This window comes from Rhinichthys klamathensis, unplaced genomic scaffold (assembly GCF_029890125.1).
Source record: "Rhinichthys klamathensis goyatoka isolate OS25496 unplaced genomic scaffold, OSU_Roscu_1.1 h1tg000545l_1, whole genome shotgun sequence".
In the NCBI taxonomy this organism is placed as follows: domain Eukaryota; kingdom Metazoa; phylum Chordata; class Actinopteri; order Cypriniformes; family Leuciscidae; genus Rhinichthys; species Rhinichthys klamathensis.
Window position 1 is genome coordinate 759715 of NW_026607017.1, and position 15314 is coordinate 775028.

Here is a 15314-nt window from a genome sequence, read left to right on the forward strand (position 1 = left end):
TAGGTCAGACTGACCAATAGGAATCTCGCTAGAGAGGCCAATCTACTTCGAGTGAAACTAAAACAAGCCAATGCACATTGGCGTGCAATCATTTGCATCAGCTGTGCAGCCCCGCAGCGCGGGTATTTAACAAGCAGCTGTTTGATTGCACACTAGCTTTTTGCTTCGGAGCCAAACGCTTCATGTTTAATTCTACAGAGTGTGACTCTACGAGCCTTCGTTGGATCTCTCATTATCCGGTGCGGGCGTTACAGCACGGCAGCGCGAGCAGTCTTTTGTGTCCTCTCTCTTCTGTCTTTGTCTGTTTTTGTTGAGCAAATTCACAAAAGCTGTTGTAACAGCTGGTAAGGTGCGCAGTTGAGCGCTCAAAGGCTGTTTTCACAGCCGGTAAGACCTGCCAGCGAGAGAGAGAGACAGCGCACAGACAGGTGCACATTCCTGTCTGTGTTCGCAGTGACTGTTCCCCTGCGTGTTTCAGCAACAGTGAGAGTAGTCCCTAAAAGAGCTTACACAGATAGAGAGCGTCTTTTTAAAAAAAAAAGAAAAAGAAGATGACTTTCTATCTGTGTGTTTCTGGATGCGGTCGTTACCTGGGCTCACAGGATGGTCACAAACGCTGCCTCGTGTGTCTGGGCAGTGAACACGCTGAGGCAGCGTTTGTGGATGAGTCATGTACCCATTGTGGGAAGATGACCATCGCGGAGCTGAGGTCGAGACTCTTGTTCCTGCAAAGGGGCGGAGTCCCCGTGCCTCTGCTTCGATCCAATCCTCCTCAGAGGGTTGCTTCGGGCGGGGGCGCGGGTGACCTGAGGATCACGGTGAGCGCGTCTCCTTCGGGGAACCAACCCCCTAGGAGCCCTCACCCCTCTCATGCTCCACAGCCAGTTGAGCTTCCATTGGAGAAAGCTTGACCATCCTCGAGGTGTGTACCGGTTGTCTCCTTTGGGGCTCCCAGTGAAGACCAGATGTCGATCGCTGCATCGGAGGGTGGGTCAGACCTCTCTGCGGACGACGACTCAGTACCGCTGCCTCCTTCGGGGGTGCCAGCGGTGCCTGAGACGGACCCGGAGATGATGGCCATGCTTTCCCGGGCCGCCAACGGGGTCGGGCTCGTGTGGAATCCTCCACCGTGTCCCGAACCCTCGAGGTTGGACGATTGGTATCTCGGGGTGGTGCGCGCTGGTTCTCAGCAACCCACCCCAGTGCCTTTCTTCCCGGAAGTGCATGAGGAGCTTACAGGGACGTGGACGGCACCTTTTACTGCCAGAAACCGTTCCGGTGGCTCCTCCTCCCTCACCACCCTTGATGGCGGGGCGGCTAAAGGATACACGCGCATCCCGCCAGTGGAACGGGCCGTTGCTATGCAACTGTGCCCTAACTCCACTTGGCGTGGAGAACCGTGTCTCCCTTCCCTGGCCTGTAAGTACTCGTCGGATTTAACCGGCAAGGCTTACATGGCCTGTGGGGAAGCTGCCTCTGCCATGCACGCCATGGCGTTGCTGCAGGTCCATCAGGCCAAGGCACTGAAGGACCTGCACGAGGGTGGTCACGATCCCCAAGTTCTTCAGGAACTTTGCATCGCGACGGACCTCGCGCTTCGTGCGACGAAGGTGACCGCGCCGTCGGTGGGTCGTGCGATGTCCAGGTCCAGGAACGCCATCTCTGGCTGTGTCTGGCTGACATGAGGGAGTCCCCTGTGTCCCAGACCGGCCTCTTCGGCGACGCGGTCGAGAACTTCGCCCAGCAGTTCTCGGCTGTACAAAAGCAGACGGAGGCCATCAGACACATCCTGCCGCGACGGCCAGCTGCTGCCTCCACCCCACCGCCTGCGGCACCTCAGTCTGCTCGTCGCCGAGGGCGTCCTCCTGCGTCTGCCCCTGCTCCCGCGCCGCAGCAGCAGCCTCCACCTAAGCGGCGCCGTGGAGCCAGTCGCAGGCTACCCAGAGATGGAAGGGACTGCTCTCCAGGAGACGATGACCGCATCGCTCCCTCCCCCGGAAGAGGGCCGCGTGGAAAATCCTTTGTTTCGTTTTGTTTGTGTTCCGCCGCTGGCCTTAAAACCAGCGGTACCCAAATTTTCAATAAAAGAGCAGTTTCTACCATCTCTGGGTCCGAAGAGGACCCGGAGAGCAGTGGGGGGACAGAATCCTCACCACTCTCATCCGCCTCCTCTGTCGCCAGTGAGCAGCAGTGTGCAGTTCGAGAACGCCACCGAGCCGCCTCCTGCACCTCCTGCCCCGTGGAGCCAGGTAAGTGCTGCACAGCACACACAGACCCCGCTACGGGCCGCCTCCTAGAGAGAGCCTCCCGAGGCGCGTCCCTGTGTTCCACCTCGCTGCCCCACTCCGGGTACGCCTACAGTCCCTTTGGTCCCGCTTGCACAGTCTCTGAGAGCCTGGTTAGCGCTCCCCAGTCCGTCTCGCTGGCTAATTCGGACCATCAGGCTCGGCTATGCGATTCAGTTCGCCCGGCGTCCCCCCAAGTTTCGGGCCATCCACTCCACTACAGTGAGAGCAGCCGATGCCCATGTCTTGCGTGCGGAGATCGCAGTCCTACTGGCGAAGGACGCGATAGAGCCGGTCCCTCCAGCCGATATGAGGTCAGGGCACTACAGTCCCTACTTCATTGTACCCAAGAAAGGTGGTGGGTTACGACCGATCTTGGATCTGCGAGTTTTGAATCGAAGCCTCCACAAGCTACCGTTCAAAATACTCACGCAGAGACGCATTTTCGGATGCATCCGTCCCCAAGATTGGTTTGCAGCGATCGACCTGAAGGACGCGTACTTTCATGTCTCGATTCTTCCTCGACACAGGCCGTTTCTGCGCTTTGCGTTCGAGGGTCAAGCATATCAGTACAAGGTCCTGCCCTTCGGGCTGTCCCTGTCTCCCCGTGTCTTCACGAAAGTCACGGAGGGGGCCCTTGTTCCCATGAGAGAACAGGGCGTTCGCCTCCTCAACTATCTCGACGACTGGCTCATACTAGCACACTCTCGAGATCAGTTATGCGAACACAGGGACCTCGTGCTCACGCACCTCAGCCAGTTGGGCCTTCAGGTCAACTGGGAAAAGAGCAAACTCGCCCCTGTGCAGAGGATCTCTTTTCTCGGTATGGAGTTGGATTCGGTCGCACAGACAGCGCGCCTCACAGAGCAGTGCGCTCAGTCGGTGCTGAACTGCTTGAACACGTTCAAAGGCAGGACAGCGGTCCCACTGAATTTTTTTCAGAGGCTCCTGGGGCATATGGCAGCAGCAGCGGTAACTCCGCTCGGCTTGCTTCATATGAGACCGCTTCAGCACTGGCTTCACGGCCGAGTCCCGAGATGGGCGTGGCGTCACGGCACTCACCGGGTGGCAATCACACCGGCCTGCCGCCAGACCTTCAGCCCGTGGTCAGACCTCTCGTTCCTTCGGGCAGGAGTCCCCTTGGAACAGGTCTCCAGGCATGCTGTGGTATTCACAGATGCCTCTGCCACCGGCTGGGGTGCCACGTACAACGGGCATGCAGTGTCAGGGGGTGTGGACGGCTCCCCAACTGCATTGGCACATCAATTGCCTCGAGTTGCGAGCAGTACATCTCGCTCTGAGCCGCTTGAAAAGGCCGCTACAGGGCAGGGACGTGCTGGTCCGTACGGACAACACTGCGACCGTGGCGTACATGAACCGACAAGGTGGTCTACGCTCCCGTCGCATGTCGCAACTCGTCCGCCATCTCCTCCTCTGGAGTCAGAAGCGTCTGAGGTCGCTTCGAGCCATGTATGTCCCCGGTGTGCTCAACCGTGTGGCCGACGAGCTATCACGAGCTGTGCTTCCGGGAGAATGGCGACTCCACCCCCAGGTGGTTCAGCTGATCTGGAGAGAGTTCGGAGAGGCTCAGGTAGACCTGTTTGCCTCTTCAGAGACCTCCCACTACCAGCTGTTTTACTCCCTGACCGATGGAACACTCGGCACGGACGCACTGGCAAACAGCTGGCCCCGGGGCCTCCGCAAATATGCGTTTCCCCCAGTGAGCCTACTTGCACAGACACTGGACGAGGAGCAGGTCCTTCTGGTGGCTCCCTATTGGCCCACCCGGACTTGGTTCCCAGAACTCATGCTCCTTGGGACAGTCCCTCCCTGGCCCATTCCTCTGAGGAAGAATCTTCTGACTCAGAGACGGGGCACCCTATGGCACCCGCGTCCAGACCTCTGGAAACTCCATGTCTGGTCCCTGGACGGGACGCGGAGGTTCTAGGTGACTTACCCCCTGAGGTACTTAACACCATCACTTCAGCACGGGCGCCGTCCAATAGACGTGTTTACGCCCTGAAGTGGAACCTGTTCGTCGAGTGGTGTTCTTCTCGCCGAGAAGACCCCCGAAGATGTTCGATAGGGTCTGTGCTTTCCTTCTTGCAGCAAGGGTTGGAGCGAAGGCTGTCTCCCTCCACCCTCAAAGTACATGCTGCCGCTATTTCAGCTTATCACGACCACATAGATGGCAAAACAGTGGGGAAGCACGACCTGGTCGTCAGGTTTCTTAGGGGGGCGAGACGATTAAATCCTCCTCGACCCCCCTCCATACCCTCTTGGGATCTTTCCCTGGTGCTTCGAGCACTTCAGGATGTTCCTTTTGAGCCTCTGCAGTCAGTAGACTTAAAGCTTCTTTCCATGAAGACTTTGCTACTGGTTGCACTGGCCTCTGTCAAGAGGGTAGGAGACTTGCACGCATTTTCGGTCGACGAATCGTGCCTAGAGTTCGGGCCGGGTGACAACCATGTGGTACTAAGACCCCGGCCTGGCTATGTGCCCAAGGTTCCTACCACTCCCTTCAAAGACCAGGTAGTGAACCTGCAAGCGCTGCCTTTGGAGGAGGCAGACCCAGCCCTGGTTTTGCTCTGTCCCGTTCGCGCTCTGCGTATGTACGTGGACAGAACTCAAAGCATCAGGACCTCAGACCAGCTCTTTGTCTGTTACGGAGGCCAGCAGAGGGGAAAGGCTGTCTCCAAGCAGAGGATGGCCCACTGGATAGTGGATGCCATCGCCTTGGCTTACCAAGCACAAGGCGTGCCCTGCCCGCTCAGGTTGCATGCACACTCCACGAGAGGCGTTGCATCCTCCTGGGCGCTGGCACGTGGCTCCTTGCTAACAGATATCTGTAGAGCTGCGGGCTGGGCGACACCTAACACGTTCGCTAGATATTATAGCCTACGTGTAGAGCCGGTCTCCTCCCGTGTTCTCACCCTAAACGGGAAGAAGCACCGAGAGGCCCGGCTCTGTTGGCTTGCTGCACCCTACTGTGCACCCTTATTGCTCCAGAGTTAAAAACCTGTTGAGTCCTCCAAAAACCCCTCGGCCCAGACATGGCGGAGCGTCCAGGTGCCAGGCCTTTATCCGCTGAATCCTTGAGAACCGGATCTGGGCTGGGTTCCATGTGTGTGACCCTACGGGGATCCCATATGTGTATATTTCCACGGCTGCTCCTAACGGAAGCCCGTGTCTTTCCCTTGGGCTAAGTCACCCACTATCTCATATGTAGTACAGCCTTCGGGCTAGTCCATATGTATTCCCCACATAACTCCTTGAAGTAAGTGGCTTCCGCAGCGTCCTCCTTCCTAACTGAACGGCACGCTTTCCCAGTGTTATCCAATAATCTCACTGTATGGGTTATTACGGAACAACAGTGACAGATACACTCTGTGTAAAGCATCCTCCTATCGTCCTTCCAGGGAAGAAAGTGTAGAGGCTTGCACGGGGCGCTGGATGGGGTGCAGCAACTGTGGCGCTTTGGTAGGGATTCCTATTGGTCAGTCTGACCTACGTTGTAGTGACTGACCGATAGGGAACGTCTCGGTTACATATGGTAACCCTCGTTCCCTGAGGGAGGGAACGGAGACGTAGGTCCCGTCGCCACATCTGCTGCCGCCCGCTGGGGCGGCCAGCTTTATCAGGTTTGGCTCCTCAGCAAAAAACTAGTGTGCAATCAAACAGCTGCTTGTTAAATACCCGCGCTGCGAGGCTGCACAGCTGATGCAAATGATTGCACGCCAATGTGCATTGGCTTGTTTTAGTTTTTTTTTATTTAAATCTGATTTTTCTTTCTTTCAAGAAAGCCATTCAGTAGCTGCTGATGTAAACTTTTACATTTATTCATTTAGCTGACGCTTTTATCCAAAGCGATAGCGTATGCTATATATGTCAGAGGTCGCACGCCTCTGGAGCAACTAGGGGTTAAGTGTCTTGCTCAGGGACACATTGGTGTCTCACAGTGGATTCGAACCCGGGTCTCTCACACCAAAGGCATGTGTCTTATCCACCGCGCCATCACCACCCCTAAACTTTTGGAAGTCCCAATGGGGTAATGATGCATGGTATTCACATGGGTCAGAGAGGTCAGCTGGGGTCACAACTTTGAAAGGTTCTTTTAATGGTACTATTCTACATTCAGATTGTGATTCTTTAGGCCACTATATTTGTCTACTAATTGATCATAACCACTCTATCTTTATTATTATTAATATTTATGGTTACAATGCCAAGCCTGAAAATGATAAATTAATCGATTCTATAGATGTAAGGTTAACTTTCTGGCTCTCCAAATACCCTAGCTCATTTATCTTAATTGGAGGTGATTTTAATATTACTTTAAATAATTCAATTGATAGGTGGCCCCAAGTCCCAAATTCCAGAGATAATTTAAAAATGAAAACTTTTATGGAAAAATTTAATGTAGGTGACATTTGGTGAGAAAAGTTTCCTAATAATATATCCTATACTTGGAGTAACAGTTCAGGTTCAAGGAAATCTCGAATAGATTTTTACTTAATTTCTAATAATATACCGAAAGACAGTGTAACTGTCAATATCCTTACAACACCACTTACTGATCATCAGGCAATCTATATTAAGTTCCAACTCTCTGCTCATAATAACAATAGATCCTCATATTGGAAATTGAACAGCTCGCTCTTAGGACATTAATTAGAAATTAAGCGGTTAATAAAGCTGTATTGGGATAAGGCTAGGGAAAATAACCTGTATTCTGCTAATTGGGAACTTTTTAAATTTGAAGCAGGCAAATTTTTAAAGGGATACTCCACTTTTTTTGGAAATAGGCTCATTTTTACAACTCCCCCAGAGTTAAACTGTTGAGTTTTACCGTTTTTGAATCCATTCAGCTGATCTCCGGTTCTGGCGGTACCACTTTTAGCATAGCTTAGCATACATCATTGAAGTGGACAAGACCATTAGCATTTCTAAAAAAAAATGACCAAAGAGTTTCGATATTTTTCCTATTTCAAACTTGACTCTTCTGTAGTTACATCGTGCACTAAGACCGACGGAAAATGTAAAGTTGCGATTTTCTAGGCTGATATGGCTAGGAACTATACTCTCATTTTGCGTAATAATCAAGAAACTTTACTGCCGTACCATGAGAGCAGCAGGCGTAATGATATGACGCAGCACCCGAAAATAGGCTACCTTCCGTCAACACAACGGAACTATTTTCAGGGGCTGCGTCATATCATTACTCCTGCTGCTCTCATGGTACGGCAGTAAAGTTTCTTGATTATTACGTAGGAATGAGAGTATAGTTCTATTTTTCTATTCTATTTTTTTATGTTCTTTATTATAAATTTACTAATTGTGCAAGCTAAATTCTATATCCACAAATGCAAATATATAAAACAAAAACCGGCCTTTAAACATTTTTATTGTGATATGTTATCGTATATAAAATTAATTAGTGGTTCATTGAACAAAAAGGCTATGAAAACTAGAAATATTTGTATAACTTACAATTTGTTTGAATGTATGTGATACCTATCCCCCTGGCAAGGGTAATATTAAGTTGTATGTTTTGTATACTTTGTATACTGTTGTTTACGTTTGAGCAATAAAAATAAAAAAATTAAAAAATTAAAAAAAAGTTCTATTTCACTGTTACAGACCGCCAGAGACGGTCGAACATAGTGGAAGGAGTCGCGTCTCGCGAGCATATCGAGAATCTCGCATTGATTTGTCACCTGTGACCCTGACCGATGACGTGTCAGCAGCTATATACGCTCCGTTCACGTCACGGTCGTTCTCTGCAGTCATTCTCGCGAAGAGATCTCGCTCGAGCGTGCACAGCGTTTTTGGTGAGCAACTGCTCCCCGCTACAGCTGTGTCTCGGGAGAAATATTTGGATATATTTGGATAAATTTGGATTATAATTGGACGTGCATCGGACCATATACCCACTGGTTGTCCAGGGTTTGTTTGGAACCGATCGCTACTAGCAGTGTTAAAGGTTGTACTCATGTGAACTCAGTGGTTAACCAGGGTTCTGTTATACTGCGTGTGGTATTGTATATTGTCAGAAACTGCTACTTTATGTTATGCTCATTGGTTAACCAGAGTGATACATTGATAAACCTTATTGTGGATAACCCCATTGGTTGACCAGGGGTTTTTTTCAACTAACTGGGCTGGAAGTGATGGCAGCTTCATGTTCCCTCTGCTTCGGTCCAATGGATCTCATGGATGCTCATATTCAATGTCCTACTTGCCTAGGCATTGATCACCTCCGAGAGGCTTTAGTAGACCCATGTCCTGAATGTGGTTTGATGTCCAGGTTGTCCAGGAGAGAACCAGACACTTTGTCTATTGCGGCTTCTGACTCCTTAGACCGGGAGGAACAGGAGTATTATACGCCAATGGAGGAGACGAGACCCTCACATTCCCAGTTCCAATGTTCCCATAGCGACGACGGTTCTGGCCTTCAGGTTGCGCCGCCTTCAGTGGTTTTCTCTCTGCAGGACACACTCAGGATGGCGCTCGCTAAGCGGAATTTGGATCCACCTCCTCCCCTATCAGGCCAGTCAAACCTCTTGCGTCGCCCAGTTTCCCAGCAGGAGGATTTCCTAATGCCGAGTTGTCCTGACTTCACAGATGTGGTTTCTTCGGCGTTTCGGTCAGCTCCCTTATCCAGACCTGATCGTGTGGCTCGTACGCTAGCGGCAATGGCTGATGAAGACGAAAAGGGCCTTGGTAACATGCCCCCAGTGGAGCCATGCATTTCTTCACTGGTAGTGTCACCAGATGAGGCTCTTAGACACAATCTTCGCTGTCCCAACCCAGAGTGTAGACGCACAGATGATCTGTTGGTCAGGATTTATAATACTGTCTCAGGCTTGAGTCGTGTGGGGAATTCCATGGCTCATCTTCTGCTAGTACTTCATTCTGCTTTGAGTACTAACCCACCAGATAATACCACATCTGAGTTACTTGAGGCTTCCTTACAAGCCTTGGGTTCAATCGCATTCTCTAGCGGAAAGGCTCTTGGGCTTACTACTCAGGCTAGGCGGCAGGTTTGGCTAGCACAGTCTAAACTTCCAGAGGCTTGCCGTAGCAATCTTCGTCAACTACCACTGGTACCTGGGCAGATTTTTGGTCCAGCCGCTCAAGAAGCTCTTGAGCGCAGAGTTCGTGCAGTGGAGTCTCGGTCCCAGCACTTTGAGCGCAGTGTGAATTATGGACCATCCTCACATCAAATACCTGTTCGTCATGCAAATCCATTCCAGTGCAGGCAGGGACAGTCTTACAGGCCTGTACAGCAGGCAACTCGACCTGGGTATGACTCGAGAAGGGAGGCATCCCGTGCTCGTAGACCACCTGCTCGCCCTGCGGCTACTTATCGTCGCCCCCCCAGGGGTAGGGAGACCGGTCCTCATCGTCGGTGATGGTCCAGGGTCTGTGATGGGACACTTTTCAACCTCTCAACTACAACTTTGGAGAGGGATTACGAACAACAAGTGGCTCCTCGACACACTCGACAGGGTCTACTGTCTTCAGTTCCGTCACAGACCCCAATTATGCACACACACTCGGCCCACAGTGGTTCGGGACCCTCGTCAGGCTCTTGCTCTATCTCTCGAGGTCCGGAAGCTACTGGAAAAAGGTGCGGTAGAGCTAGTAAACCCCCAGGTCCATCCCGGGGGATTTCATTCAAAGTACTTCCTAGTTCGCAAGAAGGATGGAAGCTTCAGGCCAATCTTGGACCTCAGACGCTTGAACAGGAGTCTCAAACACCTTCCTTTCCGCATGCTGCGTGTCAAGGATGTCCTACAAGCGGTCGAACCCGGCATGTGGTTTACCTCTGTGGATCTGAAGGATGCATATTTCCACATCCCCATTGCACCTCATCACAGAAGGTTTCTTCGGTTCACATTCCAGGGCAGGACATACCAATATCGAGTCCTACCATTTGGCCTCTCCCTCTCTCCCCGTGTATTCACACGGTGTATGCAAGTGGCACTAGAACCTCTACAACGGGAGGGCATGTTGATTCTCCCTTACCTGGACGATTGGCTGCTTTGTGCCAGATCACCTCAGCAGGTAGCCAACAACACACAGCGCCTACTGGAGCATGTTACTGCTTTAGGACTGAGGGTAAACCTGGAGAAAAGCTGCCTTACTCCATGCCAGTCAATATGTTTTCTGGGATTACATCTGGACTCCAGAATAATGAGGGCTACCCTCACAGCGCGTAGGAGGCAGGCTATACGAGGAGCCATAGCGAGGTTCCAGGTTCGACGCAAGCTACCTTATCTTCACTTCTTACGGCTAGCGGGCCTTCTCACGGCAGCCTCATCGGCCATTCACTTGGGACTTTTACACCTTCGTCCTTTTCAGCGTTGGTTGATAGCCAGACGGTTGTCAGCAGTTCACAACCGACAGACCCTTGTTGTGGTGACAACCAGTTGCTCTGTCTCCCTGAGGCTTTGGAGACGGGAACAATTTCTACAAGGGGGTGTACCAATGGGACCACCCCCAGCACGCAGAGAAGTAGTGACAACAGATGCCTCTCTCTCCGGATGGGGAGGGCTGTGACAACACCAGGGCGTGCAGGGGAGTTGGACCTTGCAGCAGGCGACATCTCACATCAACATCCTAGAGCTATGGGCAGTGCTTTTCACCCTAAGACACTTCAGACAGGAGTTATCGGGGAGGCACATCCTGGTGCGGACCGACAACACCACAGTGGTGTTTTTAATCAATCACCAAGGGGGCACGAGGTCTCTACCTTGTCTTCGACTTTCACGAGTGCTGTTGTTGTGGGCAAACCAGCACTTCCTGTCGATCAGAGCGGCACACATTCCCGGTCACTGCAACAGTGTGGCAGACTCACTCTCTCGATCGGGTCCGAAGCCAGGGGACTGGTGTCTGCACAAGGCGGTAGTTCAGTCAGTTTGGGGACTTTATGGGACCGTAGCAGTCGACCTCTTTGCCAGCAGGAATACAACACATTGTCCACTGTGGTTTGCGGAACAGGAGGAGCAGGGATCACTAGGCCAGGATGCCCTGGCCCACGACTGGCCAGACCTCCTCCTCTATGCTTTCCCTCCAATTCCACTTCTCTGGCCTGTGCTGAGGCGTGTGCAGATGAGACGACACAGGCTTATTCTAGTGGCACCCTGCTGGCCAACGAGACCATGGTTGAGTCTGCTGGTGGCCCTTACGACCGGTCCACCACAACCATTGCCAGTTCGGAGGGACCTACTGTCACAAATGAACGGGGAGCTTTGGCACCCCTCACCGGGCAGGTTGAGTCTCTGTGTATGGCCCCTGGGGTTGAGCAGGAGCTCTCACAGTGTTCCGCAGATGTGAGGAACACTGTCATGAATGCAAGAGCCCCATCAACACGTCGCACTTATGCCAGTAAATGGAGGATCTTTGTTTCATGGTGTACAGATCGGTCTGTTAACCCAGTCACTTGTTCCATCAGTTCAGTGTTGGAATTCTTACAACATTTGTTGGACACTGGGCGGTCCCCAGCGACTCTAAGGGTATTCGTGGCAGCCTTGTCAGCACATCGGAACCCCTTGGGGGGGAAATCAATTGGTACGGAAAAGTTGGTGGTGGCTTTCCTTAAGGGAGCAGTACGTCTTAATCCACCGGTACGGATAATGCATACCCAGTGGGATCTTCAGATGGTGCTTAACAGCCTGCGTTTACCACCTTATGAACCACTTGAACAAGCTGATATTAAGAGTCTTTCGATGAAGACTGCTTTTCTCTTGGCTATAACGTCAACCAGAAGAGTAGGTGAGCTTCATGCTCTCTCGGTGAGCCCACAGTGTCTCAGATGGGGGCCCGAGTACAATCAGGTTACACTCTGGCCGAATCCAGCTTTCCGACCTAAAGTGTTGTCTGACCGCTTTGTGAACCAGCCCATTCAGCTTGCGGCATTTAATCAAGAGGCTTCCCAGACAGCTGTGTGTCCAGTGAGAGTATTGCGACAGTATGTGTTGAAGACTGCTTCATGGCGCACCACTGATCAGCTGTTTGTCCGTTTTGATGCCTGTCAGAGGGGCTCACCCTTGTCGAAGCAAAGGTTGTCTCATTGGGTGGTGGATACCATTATACAGGCATATGATTCGGCTGGTCAGACAGTTCCAGCATCTATTAAATGCCATTTAACCCGATCAGTGGCTACTTCTTGGGCAGCACTACGGGGAGTGCCCCTTTCTGATATATGTGCAGCGGCTACATGGTCGTCACCTTGCACGTTCACAAGATTCTACAGGATTAATGTGGCACCTATTCCTTTGGTCAGTTCTGCTGTGTTAGCGGACAGTATCTAGGTGAGCGGCCCTCGTGACTTGGTTGTATTCGTCTTCCACTATGTTCGACCGTCTCTGGCGGTCTGTAACAGTGAAATAGAACGCCGGTTACTAGTGTAACCTTGGTTCTATGAATAGTGGAAGACCGCCAGAGTCTCTGGTCACTCGGATTGAGAATGACTGCAGAGAACGACCGTGACGTGAACGGAGCGGATATAGCTGCTGACACGTCATCGGTCAGGGTCACAGGTGACAAATCAATGCGAGATTCTCGATATGCTCGCGAGACGCGACTCCTTCCACTATGTTCGACCGTCTCTGGCGGTCTTCCACTATTCATAGAACCAAGGTTACACCAGTAACCGGCATTCCTACCGGCCGTTTGTTGTAGTCATTTTCTTTAGAAGCAAATATCTTCCTTTGCTTTGAACTTTGAGCGTTGTAACTTTGCAGATGTTGTTTATGCTCAAACAGCAACATTACACACTAACTACAGTTAGAAAAGTGAAATCATAATCAACACCCCCTTTAACTCTAATATCACATAACATGCAATACTCCAACTTACGTTAAATAAATCAACAGAAATATTTAAAAGATTTGGCTAACAGCCAAAATTTATTCATTATTTTTTATGAAATCTTAAGATATTTTAAGCCTTATCTTATCTTTACGCCTTTACCGCGCGGCTTATTTAAAATTTCAAGGGCCGGAAATAGGAAACCTCGAACTAGTTTGAATTTAGCCTACTACAAATACATTTTGTTTTAAAATATAAATAAAAAAAGAGATCAACTTGACTTAACTGATCTCTAACAAAGTTAGAGAAGTTTTCTAGCAAGTCATTTTCATGAATGCATAATAAAAAAGGGTTGAAAAAGGTTAATTTAAAAATAAAATGTAAATGTTCTCATAGCAGTTTGTGCTGATTTGTCATTAATTTACTCACTCATATATTAATTTATCAATTAGGCTATTGTTATAATTATAAAAATATATAACAATAGTTTAAAAATATTTAAAAATATAAGTAGGCTATTTATTCAGTTTGTTGTTGTTGTTGTTGTTGTTGAATATCAGGGTCAAGCAGTTTATAAATGATAAATGACACTGCCTTACATGTGGATGTGATTTCAACAAATATGTTTCAGGATAAACATCTTTGTTAATCCTGCTTTCCAATCAACAAATCATATTTGAGTGGCAAATTTACAGTTTATGTTAAGTTTATGGTTACAACCAGGGTTTGGTGCTGGTTATTTACATCATTGCCCTCTTTGATGAGAAAAACAAAACAAATGTTGACCCAGGAATATGTCCTGCTTGAAACCACAGCAAAGATGTGTACATACAGCAGCTCAAACCTCAGCCAAATATTCAGTTACGTTCCAAGACCATTAAAACTCTACCAACATGTACAACAAGTTAACTGACTGCAAGAGCTGTCTCTAGTGCAGGGCTGGATTAAGAGTTCAGAGGCCCCTGGGCACAATGTCTTGTAGGCCCCCCCTTAGGCAGGCCAAATGTATATTTTGTCCAAGGACATTTTAATATGGCATTAACAGTTTTACTGACTTAAAAGGAACTTTGTTGTACTATGCTGGAGTAAAGTTCATAAATGGTCGTTCTTTCCCATAGGAATTTGTAAAACTATGTTGGGTGGACCTCTGTGCCTGTAGGGGGGTTCGGGGGCATGCTCCCCCGCAAGTGTTATAGTTATGTCTGTTCTGTATCTGTTTCCCTGAGTTTTCCCCGTCATTGTGTATTTGGTTCAGTCCTGTTCCCAGTTTTCCCGCTCCTTGTTAGTGTTCAGCTTATTCACCTGTGTTCTGATTTGCCCCAGCTGTGTCTTGTTCCCTCATCCCGTCTGTGTATTTTAATCCTGTCTGCTCTTTTGTTCATGGTCAGTTATTGAATGTATGTTTGAATGTGCGTACCACGAGTGTCTGTTCTGAATCTGTATTAAAGTCTACTGCTGCGTTTAGATCCGACTTCAGCCTTTGCTTCCACGCAAATCGTAACAGAATAACTGACCCACTAGGATCTAGCAGCCATGCCTACCTGGAGTCCTGATGTCCAGATCCTCCGTCTTCGCCAGGAGAATCGTGCCATCGAGGATTATGTCGCAGAATTCCTCGAGCTGGCATATCTCGCGCAAATGAACACCCACGGCTTGAAGATCTTCTTCCGCGGAGGATTATCGGAACCACTCTGGTCTCTGATGCCCGAACCTGGTCCTCACGGATCTTTAGAATGGTACGTTGACCTGGCCCTGTTGTGGAGCGGTTCCCCGTTTACTGTGGGCGTGGAGGAGAAGCTGCGAGAGCCTGCGCTTAACGTCAGCCCGGTTGCGCCCGCGCTTCACTTCAGCTGCTCAGCCGAGACCACGCTCCACAAGCCTGCGCTTCACGTGAACCGAGTCGAGCCCGCTTTCCACGACATGCCTGAGCTTCTTCCTGCCGAGATCGACATGCCTGAGGCTGAGCTTCTGTCTTCCGAACCCGCACGTCGCTTCAGCCTCGACGAACCCGAGTCAAGTGAGTCAAGTCCCGAGTCAAGTGAGTCAAGTCCCGAGTCAAGTGAATCTAGCCCCGAATCAAGTCCCGAGTCAAGTGAATCAAGTGCTGAATCAAGTGAATCAAGTGAGTCAAGTGCCAAGTCAAGTGAGTCAAGTGCAAAGTCAAGTGAATCAAGTGCCGTGTCAAGTGAATCAAGTGAATCGAGTGAGTCA